The sequence below is a fragment of the Maylandia zebra genome, linkage group LG22 (assembly GCF_041146795.1).
Source record: "Maylandia zebra isolate NMK-2024a linkage group LG22, Mzebra_GT3a, whole genome shotgun sequence".
Classification (NCBI taxonomy): domain Eukaryota; kingdom Metazoa; phylum Chordata; class Actinopteri; order Cichliformes; family Cichlidae; genus Maylandia; species Maylandia zebra.
This window is the reverse complement of record NC_135187.1, coordinates 37,009,634-37,021,958: the sequence shown is the minus strand read 5'-3', so window position 1 is coordinate 37,021,958 and position 12,325 is coordinate 37,009,634.

The following is a 12,325-nucleotide window of genomic DNA, read 5'->3' as shown; positions in this document are numbered from 1 at the left end:
TTCTGATTGAATGCTGCTCACTGACTCCACCTAACTGCCAAGCAGCAGAGCCCTATGTAATGCAGCTGTGTGTCTGGGCCGTCCAGCCATTTTTGACTGCCATACTTGTGCAGACTTACATGGCTTGTGATGTGTATGTGCATTTTATGTGTCTGTGTTCAGACTGCCTGTAGGGGACAGCTGCCTTTTGTTTTGATCCCCTGTTTTCTCCTGTTTCTGTGTTGTTAGGCAGGTTATGGTTATAGGTTGTATATTTTGTTTTCTTCGGAGTTAGGTAAGTTCCTTTTATTGTCATATCAGGGATGTTTTGTTTGTTATGCTGGCCTTGGCTCTCCCTGAAGTTAACCTACAGTCTGAACCAGAACTTTAACACTAGCAGAAAATAAACCTTTTAAACCTTTAAAACGACCATCTTGACTCCTTCTTCACCATTTTACCATTTAACACTACTATGCAAGTAACCCCAGCGGTTAGATGTCCTATTGAAACTTTGATACCCAACATCAAAGCAATTAATAGCTCAGTATTCCAACATTCAGAACAAGGAACTGCTATCACAACAGGATGTTGATGAGGTAAAACAGTAAAGGTATGGCAACGGGGAAGCAGGAAGTCAGGTCAGAGAGGAAATCACAACCACTAAGGATTGGGACCCAAGTCCAACTGAAGGTGCGTTGAGTGTGAGAGCAGCTGACCTGAAAGACAGGATCATGGCAGGGCTACAAACCTGGAACCTCCGTGGCCGATTACAAGACTACATGAAGCACCCTGTGAAGGTCTGCTAGAAGGTGTGAATGCAGCATTACAACCTACTGTAACCATCACCACAACTAATCAGCTGATCTATACCAAGCAGCAGTGATCACTGAGATGCTTGGCTACAAAATGAATGGCCACATGGAGCAGTACATGGAGAAGAAGACTAGAGGCCAAGATCAAGGCAGTGCAGAGGAAATAAGCCAATCACTGGAGCTGCAGACTGTTGTGATGAAGAAAGGCGTACAGCAAGCTGTCCATACCTGAGTCCTTGGAAACTTGGAAGCAACGACTCACGGCCTTGGCCAGCCACTTGAAGAGATACACCAGAGAGACCGAAGGCAGGAGAATAAACCAGCTGTTTGCACAGAACCAAGAAGTAAATGCAAATCCTCATGACCATTGATCAACAACCACTAATCGTGGTCATGAGTACCAACAGAACCAACTTTTGCAGAGAGGAAAATACTTTTAATGTTTCAGGAAAATCTCAAAGAGACAAATAAATTATAGTAAGAATCATTGTGTTGCCAGTATGAGACAGGATGATGATTGGTACAATCAACAAATGCAGTGTCAGAGTATTAGTATGAAAGTCTGAAGTTAAATCTGAGACGCTGTGGAATTAAACACCACAAACAGCAGCAGCCACTTCTGCTCAGTTGTTGTTTAATCTGATTAGTTTGTTTGTCTCTATGATACCATTGGCCTGTGATTTTAAAACATCTTTCTGACTGGTTTGTACTCTGGTGCCTCATGCTGTGGTTAGCACTGCTGCTTCACGATGAGGAGGTCACCTGGGGCCTTTCTGTGCCTCTGTAGCTTTCCTGGGCTGTGTCCCAATTCAGGGTCTGCATGCTTGAAGAACGCGCACTACGCGTACTACGTACGGTGCGTACGAGAAGTGCGGAAGTGAGAGGCTTGTGAAATGGGACGGTATACGCTTCGTCGCACTGTTCAGGTTGCCTAGCAACCATGATACTAACCGCGAGACACGTTACATACAGCTTTGTTTGACAGAAATGAAGGAGAAAAATGTTTTGTTGGTCATTCATTTTCGTCATGACATCACTGTGATTAGTTGAGTATCTGAGGCTGAGACCACGGGACTGTAAAACATGATTGTTGGGCTTCATTTCTGTGCTGAACAGTCATTTAAGATTAGTTAGTAAATAACAATTAGTTAATGTTGTTCATGAGACTAAAGCCTGTGGTAATGTAAATATAATATGGCCAATATTATAGTATTGTCAGATTATTATGATATATATATATATATTATATATATATATATAAGAGTTAGTGTCATTTTGCTTTGATAACATCTTTTCCTTTGCTAAGCTGCTCAGCATACACACTGCTGTGTCATAAAATAAATACATTGTGATAGAAAACAAAACAGAGGTTATAAACTTTGGTGAACAGCTGGGACTGTGTGAACTTTTTATTTAAAACAGTGCAGCAAGAGGGAACCTTATGTAATATTTAAACCTCCAGCCACCTTTACACACTGTACAACAAATAGAAAGAGCCTGCTTTAGACATCACAGACCAGTATGCACATACAGCTACATGCATGTAGCAGGGAAATGCCACAGTAATGTGTTAGAAAGCACAGTGTACAAAGCACGGGAGACATACTTTAAAGCTAGCTGTACAAGCTGACGAATGAAAAGATACGACAGATATTTCCCGAAACTCTGACTTACCATCAGTTTTCTTCTGTTTACTGGGAGCCTGTCCCACTGGTTTAAAGGCAGGGTACACACTGCACAAGTCACCCGTCTATTGCAGGTCTAACACAGAAGAACAGGCAACCATTCACACTCCCAGTGTCCTCATTACTACAAGTTACCTCTATTGCTGCTGGAGCATTAAGCTGCTGTTAAATGAAGCACTTCCTTAAGCTTAGTCGCAGCTTGAGGGACTTATTGCAGTTGCGTCTAGTGAAGTTACTACCATTACTTAGTTTAACTTAGTTGTTGAACTATGTCAGAATTTGGCTGAGAAAACACAGTAACCCCCGAGGTGATGGGTAGCATTATAAAGAACGTATGAATGTAAAACTGAATCACTGCTCATATCTTTGATTATTTGCAGTTCAGTTAATATTGCTGATAATCACCAGGTTCTTCTTTAAAATAGACATTTAATGCTTCTTTCTAGTTGCATATTTTTAGCATGGAGCCCCACTCGAAACGTATGATTTATTTTATCTGATACTGCTCCTCAGTTCACTCAGCATCTGAAACAAGCACTTCTGGTCTTGCCCATTGAATCAGATCTGAGCTTATTTTGTTCATATTAAATGTTTACATTCCTGACTGTGCAAAGCAGCTAACGCAGGACAAAATGTTCTGCAAACTTTTGCAGATGTCACGGCTGCGGAAGGGAGACGAGGAAGCAGGAAGACACAGGAGAGACGACACAGAGGAACCAGCAACGAACACGAGGGAACTCACACTATAAATACACAGAGGGGAACGAGGACACGACACACAGGAGGGAGGCACAGCTTATTCTGATTGACAAGACGAGACAGGGGAAATACAAACTGAACAACTGGCATAAGACACAGACTTTCACAATAAAACAGGAAACGTAGAACACAGGGACACATAACAAACCCTAAAACTGAACTCAAGAAACACTAAAAAACTTGACACCATGAGAAGAAACCAAAAACCAAAAGTATAAAACTCAAAAAACACTGGGTCACTAACCCAGGCCCATAACAAAAGATTCCTCTGTGATGTGGTGTGAACACACAACTAGCTAGCCTTGTTTATAATGAGTGTACACATTTATAATATATATGATATAAAATAACAAAAAGCATAATAGATCTCCTTCACTCAGTTTGCCATTTACTCTATATGCGTCTTTAAAGACTTCTTATATTATCTAAATGGTTCCACACTTGTGAACCACATCACTGGTATGCAGCGCTCAGCGTATGCAATGAGCTCCACGAGGATGACAGCAAGCACACAGCAACTACAAGTGCAAAGTCTTAGCATGTCTCTATTTAAGAAAGGGCAGAAGTGTTGGAGGCAGCACGGACTGTGTAAAAGCACACTTCTTCAAGTCATCACGTGGCTTTTCCCTTCTTTGTCACTTTCAGCTGCTTCTGACAAATTCTCCAATATACTGATAAACACATACAAAATCCCGCCCACGCGTTCACACAGAGAAAGCTCTTCAGAAGCGCACCTTTCCACCCACATATGTTGACACACACTCATGAACAAACTGGTAATGTTCCATCAAAGCTTATAGCGCCCATTAAAACACGGAGACACACATGGAGCCATGCTCGTAGTCGACACCCACACACTCGTGAATGGCATGGCTTTCCATCACTGCAATTGCTGGTGACAATCATGCACCTCACTCAATTACACCTGGCTAATTGTTGAGATGCCATATTACCATAGAGATTTTCAGTGATGAGTCGCATATGTAATAAAGGATGAATATATATATATACACACGAGGTCAATCCCAGGTGGGGTGGGGACGGAGGGAAACTGTTCGTGCGGCTGTTGGCCACACTGATGTGATTGGTGCTTCCTGCTCTCCCAAACAAGCGTGCACGTCTTCACTGGGATGCTCAATCCTGGCTTGGCAAGTGTGAGGCTTGTGCAGTTTTTCGATTTTTGAACACAAAAAGCCTTAAACCGGTTGAAATTCAACGCCAATTACGTAGGTGTAAAAACGTTTGCAAGTGTGGCAGAGAGCTTAGAGCGGTCAGAAGGTGATTCTGCTCCGACGAAGAGGTGAAAGACGAGGTTCGACGCTCCCTGACAGACCTGGCGGCGAGCTGGTATGACTCGGGTATGCTAAAACTGCCACAGCGCCGACAAAAATGTATCAAATATCAAATGTAGAAAAATAAATAATTCTTCAACCTTTAAAATGACGTAAATATTATAGAAAGTAAAAGGTGGTTTGTATTTCTAAAGAAATAGGAGACCTTACTTTTGGGATTGCCCTCGTATACACTTATAATTCATTCTTCTGGTTGATGTTACGGTTCTGTAATGTCCTCATATAATCACCAAATTATTTGAGCATGTGCTGTCATAGATTTTCTCTTTTTGCTCCCAAATACACACACACAAACTGCGAACTACACAATGTACACTACAGGGCACACACACTGCCTGAAGGATTTTAATTTGAGATGCAGACTCTGGTGTCATAGTGAATGATATTAAAAGTCGTATCATGAATAAATCAGGAAACAGAGGACTCACCTCAGCAATGTGACAGATAAGCAAAGAGAAACAGCACACAGGAGGAGACAAAAAGATGGAGAGAGGAAAAGGCTCGGGACTGGCAGAGGAAAGACCAATAAATAAAGCCACTTGCATTTTAACAATACAGCCAGCAGCACTGTTTGATGGAGGCCATTAGTTTATGGCTTTACCCAACAAGGCTGTAATTACTTTACTGCTAAATCTACCACATATGTGCATCTGTTACCTGAGCACTGGAGAAGGTTCTTTATGACGGTTAACAAACAGGAGACGTGTTCACAATGGGAGCTTCATTTGTAAGAAATCACTCAGTTGTAACATCAACACAGATTGACAATTTGTCTATTTGTCATGTAGTTACTGAACAACACCGAACGATGCAGGAGAGCAGTGCAGCCAGACTATGAGAAAGGGCAAGAATTCATTCAAACCTGTCAGCTTTGAGATCAGGAAGGAACACAGATGATGAATGACGCATGGTGCCGAAGACGTGTTAGTTCTGTAATTGTCTATACAACTAAACTGCAGTTTGCCTCCATTATTCCAAACTCTGACTTATTATCTCACAGAATACGAAGTATGACACAAACGTCCACAGCACGATGGTGTTGAAGATAAAGCCTTCAGACTTTGAGCCTGCTGTGCTCTATCTGTGCTGACGTTTGTGGATTCTTTCTTCATTAAGGCTACGTATACACGAATACGTTTGAAAATGCCGCTTTTGTCCAAAAACACTAGCGTTTTCAGTGGTTTTCACAGAGTTGTGCGTCCACATTGAAAAGGCCGAAAATGCGAGAAACGCAAGAAGATTCGACCTGCCTCATTTCTGTCTGCCACTTATTTATTTTCCGGCTCTTTGAAACGTCGGCAAAATGTGGAGGAAAAGCAGCGAGTTTTTTAAATGGACTCACAATGAGGTGGAGTTGTTGCTGCGAGTAACACAAAAGTACAAAGTTGCAAAAGTGATTGAGAATTAAAGAATTTTAAGAAAAGCTCTCTGGAGCCCGTGCAGACTGATTAATCTTTAACAGGGCTGTCAAACACAACAACAGCTGTATAATGCCCTCCACTATCTTTGTTTAATTGGTCACATGACTGCATCACATGACTCAAATGCATCATCGTTTTCGAAAAAGCTCCAGGTTCTCTGTCCACACTGCAACGTGCAAGTGGCGTTTTCTAATGTCTCTGCTTTGGAGAGCGTTTTCAAAACGCTGTTTTCCTTGACCGAAAACGCCGTCTCAGTGTGGACGGGAGGCCACGGAGAGAAAACTGTCACAAACAAGGATGCAGTGGACTCAAGAGCAGACTCAATTGCTCGAACTAAGTACAATTTATTGAAAGGAAAAGGAACTTAAACAAGACTGGGTCTAACAGAAATCATTCGCAGGAACTGAGGGAGGCCCGAGGGCGGAGAAACGGACGTAGAACACAGGGAGAACACGGGCGGGAACTTCTGCAAACACAGGAGAAGGGTTTTACTGAATGGGAAACAAGTAAAGGGCAGAGGTGAGTGGTACTAGTGGACACCGGCTATTAGGCGGGGAAGGGGTTGCTGTGGGAGCGTTCCAGGGATGGTTGAGAGTGTGGGGAGGCTGGTCCAGGTTCCAAGGTGTCCAGGGAAGTTGAAGTACGGGCTGGAGGGCAGGCTGAGGAGAAGATGAGTGTGTGGTCCTAGGGTTCTGGGCAGACTGGAAAACAGGACGGAAACAGAACCAGCGCTGCTGGTGAGTACGACGGGTGATGAATCTGGAGAATACAGGAGACGGAGAACAACCCACGATCCAGGCATACAGAGTCTGAGCACAGAGGAGGCCAAGTTTACCACGGGTGGTAGCAGGACGAACTGGCGAGGAGTGGCAGGCAGTGCTAGCTTAAAAACCCTCTAGATGGAGCCCCGGAAATTGGAAGCAGGTGATGAGCTGGCCAACTCCTCCCCAGGGGACGGACAACAGGAACCTGGACCACACCCGACCCGACACTCCCACAGCATATGACAGAAAACGATGCGTTTTCAAATGAAAACGTATTAGTGTGGACGTAGCCTAAATCATCCAAAACCCTGACTAACGCTGTGACACCATTTGACTTGTTAATGACTTTGTTAAAAGCAGGTACTCGCCATTGGCGACTACAAGCTGAAATTGTGTCATTTGATTTTGTGTTCAAATAGCTGTTAGAATTTGACTGATCTCAGCAACAGGTCAGACATTATATCCACTGGCTACATTTCATGTCAGAGTTTTGGAGTTATGCCTAAAACATGTTTCTTTATTTGTACCAACAAACATTTCCCTTATGCTAACCTGCTCATAGTTTCCATCTGAAGGTAGAATATAACAGAAAATCTGTGAAAACATTTATAATTTCATCTTGCACGTAATCATTGACCCAAATGTATTTGATAAAATAAATGGCACCCTACAGTTTCAGGAGGGGACAGGTGCTAGAATTAGATTTTAGTTTTTCTGGGGAAAACAATACTTGTGTCATAAAACATGTAAAGCACCATTTTAATATCCTTCTAAAATGTTGTTTAACCAAGTTATTCTCCAGACTTTATGCTGATATGGGGATGATGTGCTAAATCACACAGTTGATCTACAGTATTATGCATGTTATCAGTCAGTTAGTGCTCATGAGAGCATTATTTCAAATCACAAATGCTGCTTTGGTGCTGTTAGTGTCAAAAGCTGCAATGTTTGCATCCAAATACAGCAGGGCGAGCGAGAGATACTGATATCAGTTTGATTTTAGGACAAGCCATTAATGCCAAAGCCAGTATGCTACCACAGCATCCATGCAGGACCCTCTGGTATGCACCTAGTTGGTCAGGGCTTCATCATACAGCAGGATAAAGACCCCAAACATAAATCCAAGCTGTGCCAGAACTACCTCAGGAACAAAGAACAAGATGGTGAGCTTGAAAACATGGAGGTCCAGCACAGTCTCCAGACTTAAACCCCATCGAGCTGGTTTGGGATGAACTGCACAGAAGAGTGAAAGCAAAGCAGCTACAAGGTCCACGTTTATGGGAACTTCTGCTACAGATATGGGAGAAGATTAGATTTCTGCTGTAGCCAGAAGCCACGGCTGTGTTCAGCGGTTATATCTGCAAAGGAGGCGACTCTGATGAGTCAAAGGTTAGACTCACTTTGGTCTATAAACTGATTCCATGATTTCTGATTTAACTCCAACTCCTTATTTGTACCATGCTTTCATTTCAGAGTGCAACGAGACATTAAACTGCATAATTTTCAATATAAAATGGAAACACTGGGTTGTTCTAAAACGTTTGTGTACTTCTGTGCCGCTCCTGACTTTCTCATGCATCCTCTCCTCTACCAACCGCAGCCTGTTTCAACTCCTCCTTGAACGCTGTACAATATGTTTCCTTCTTTAACTTCCACTACTACCTGCTGACCTCTGCCTTCACTTGTTTTCTCTTCGTGATTTTGAAAGTCATCCTACAAATGACCGTCCAACGTTGCCTAGCCACCATCTAACAGTCTCTCTCTCAGATTACAGATGCTGCACTACATGTAGTTCACCTTTGTGCATCTTGTTCTTATATGTCACCGTCCACTTCTCCCTGTTCCTGAAATATATGCTCACCACAGCCATTTCCATCCTTTTTGTGAATTTCACCACCATCTGTCATTTCTCTCATTAACACCATACCTGCCAACACCTCATCATCTCTGTCTCCTTATGTCCACCTATGTCCACTGAAGTCTGTTCCAATCACCGGTCTAACCCTTTGGGGACACTACCACTTCATCCAGCTTACTCCAGATTTTTTCTTCAGACATCCAACTTGTGGAGCATGTGCACTCACAGCTTCCAACATTATCCACAGATTTCCAGCTTGATTTCCAGGATCAAACTTATGATCCTGTCAAGCACTCTCTTCACTCCACATTCTACTGTCAAGATTTCTCTTCCTATCGACACCATGATGGAACAGTGTGAATGCTACCATTCCTCTCACCACTATGTCGGCCTCCTCTCTCGCTTTACCAGACCAATTATTGTTGTTCTCTAATATTTGATTTGAATTACCTTTTTAACTTAAAAGTAGTCCTGAATAAATGTGCTGTTCACATCACCTAAAGGGACTTGAACCTCTAGAAGAATTATACAGTATGGAAAGTTTTTATCTCCTATGCTTCCCTTCAACGTAACTTTATTCTTTCATGAGTTATTTACAAGTTTCTCTTTGTTCACAGCCATTGACATGTCAAAGAGGTTAACACGTGAGGAGCGGATCGAAATTGTGTTGATATCTGGTGAACGCAGTAACCGGGTCATTGCAGAAGATTTCAATGCCAGACCCCCTACGAGACCACCCATCTCCCATGCTACAGTCAGCAAACTGCTTGCTAAGTTTCGTGAAACTGGTTCAGTGTTGGATTTGCCAAAATGTGGACGCAAGAAAACTGTCACTAATGAAGAAACATCAGTGGCTGTCCTAGCTTCATTCAGCAAGAGCCCACAGCGTAGCACTCGCCGCATGTCACTGGAGAGTGGCATTAGTCGAACATCCCTTCGGCGGATATTAGCTACTCACAAATGGCACCCTTACAAACTCCAGCTACTGCAGCATCTCAACGAGCATGACCCAGGTCGGCGCACAGAATTTGCAGAATGGGCAAAACAAAAATTGGAACAGGACCCTCAGTTCACGCAGAAGATTTTGTTCAGTGATGAGGCAAACTTTTATGTGAATGGTGAAGTTAACAAAAAAAAACCCACCGCTATTGGTCTGACACTAACCCACATCGGATGGATCCCTCCAAGACTGTTGGAACTACAAAAGTGATGGTTTGGTGTGGTATATGGGGCACAACGATAGTGGGTCCATTCTTCATCAATGGAAACCTCAAGGCCACTGGATATTTGAAATTGCTACATGATGATGTGTTTCCCTCTTTATGCACTGAAGCTGGCACGTTCCCTGAGTTTTTCCAGCAAGATGGTGCCCCACCACATTATGGGTGCCAGGTCCGAGCATTCCTAGATGAACAGTTTCCTGGAAAGTGGATTGGTCGTCGTGGGCCAGTTGAATGGCCCCCAAGGTCTCCCGATCTGACCCCCTTAGACTTTTATCTTTGGGGTCATCTGAAGGCAATTGTCTATGGTGTGAAGATACGACATGTGCAGCACCTGAAACTACAGATACTGGATGCCTGTGCTGGCATTTCTCCTGCAGTGTTGCTATCAGTGTGTGAAGAGTGGGAGAAGAGGGTTGCATTGACAATCCAACACAATGGGCAACACATTGATGGTCAGAAACTTGTAAATAACTCATGAAAGAATAAAGTTACGTTGAAACCAAGCACACCATTGTTTTTCTTGTGACATTACCAATAAGTCTGATGTGCCACATGGCCCTCTTCCTATTGAAAAAACAAAAGTTGTATCCAAGATGGCCGACTTCTAAATGGCCACCATGGTCACCACCCATCTTGAGGAGTTTGCCCCCTCACATATACGAATGTGCCACAAACAGGACTTTAACATATCACCAACCATTCCCATGTTATTACGGTGTATCCATATAAATGGCCCACCCTGTATATATGAATATATGAGTTTGCATGTGTATTCATGTGTCAGCGCTGCGGTTACCTTAGAGGTGGAGATGGCCGCGCTGGCAGCAGGTTAATCCAGCCCTGAGGCTAAGCATCAAACTTTCAGATCAGACAATCAATAATTCAGACAGCAGCGTGTCAGGATCTATCACCGAACACAGACTGAGAGGCAGGCAGCAGTACGACAAAGGAACACGGGTGATTTATAGCCACATACGACTCACAACATACAAATAAAGGACAGAGCCCCCCTGCATAATTGTGCACCGGTACGCTCAAATTACAGATGCAGGTGCTGAAAGAAAAGAGCGATGGCCACGTATATTTATTCAAACACACAATTATTACAGGCTAGCTGTGATATATGATGGAAAACAACGGATTCAGAAACATGTTTGATTCCCAAACCTCGGCAGCGTGTCACAGATCTACTGCTGTGCTTAAGATCCACCAAATAGTCCTTGAAGCATATGCCAAAATATTAATATGGTTGTGGCATTGCTGTAAATCCTCTGTAAATCAGAGAAACACAGCAACAGACCGTGGCTGTTTAGTGTGCTTTGTGGGGGAGTTAGTTGGTAGGGGGTAAGAGAAATTGAGGGATATTTCAGCGTGTGGGTGTATAATGGCTATCAGAGGTGACTTTCAGTGGGATCAACTCAAAACACTTGCACACAAAAACACAAACAAGCTCCCCCACTCCCACCCACCCACCATAACAGTCACAGACTCAGGACATTAGCTTCTACAGATAACCGTATCAAATGATCATGCAGCAACAAGCTTTGAGGGTGTGTGCGTGTGACTGCATGAGGCAGTCGTGAAGTTGAATGTGCTGATTCTAAGAGACGTTTTCTTGGAGCTGAGTGAGCCCCTGCAGGCCTGCTAACCTTGAGCTCCAAGCTGCGTGAACCCTGAGCAACACAGTGAACGTAACATGACTTTATTTCTCTCTCTCTGTTTATATGTTTAAAATCACTGGCAACTGTACTACAAAGACATGCGAATGGATCTGAGAGCACCAGAGGATGTAATGTCTACCCTCTGTTTAAAAAAAGGATCAGGCTTTTGGTCAAGTTCAGGGACCAAATTCAGACACTGTTAGGTACAAATATGCGGCGGGTATCAGTTTGAAGCCCACAAAGAATTGTTTAGCGCTTTCCAGGCTGTCCTTACCTGACAGGTGGTCTACAGCAGCGGTCCCCAACCTGCTCCACAGACGGTTTAATGTCAGACAGTATTTTCACGGACCGGCCTTTAAGGTGTGGCGGATTGTGGTGGGGCGTGGTGGGGCGTGGTCTGCCGCGCGGACGCACCTGCACGGCATCTACAATCATGCCCGCCGTGTTACAACACGGGGACTCAAGGGTTGGTGTAGTTGTGGTGGGATGCATGTCAATAAAGATGGCTCAAAACTGTGACCCGTGGACTCACCGTGCCTTATTCACACCACACGGATAAATACAACAAAATAAAAGACCGAGACAAAAACTGAGGTATAATAATAAACGTGAATTCATTGTGTAGCTTTATTAGCAGCGTCCTCCTAAAATGCGCCAACAACATTGGGAGTAACATCCTCCTCTCTGCCCCTTAATGCTCTCTGGTCGCTATGGTAACACATTTCTTTCAAAATACGGGAAAGACCCAGGGGAACCAAGTTAACGATAAAAACCCTGAAAACCATCAATTTCACACCCGAGCCTCACGGCC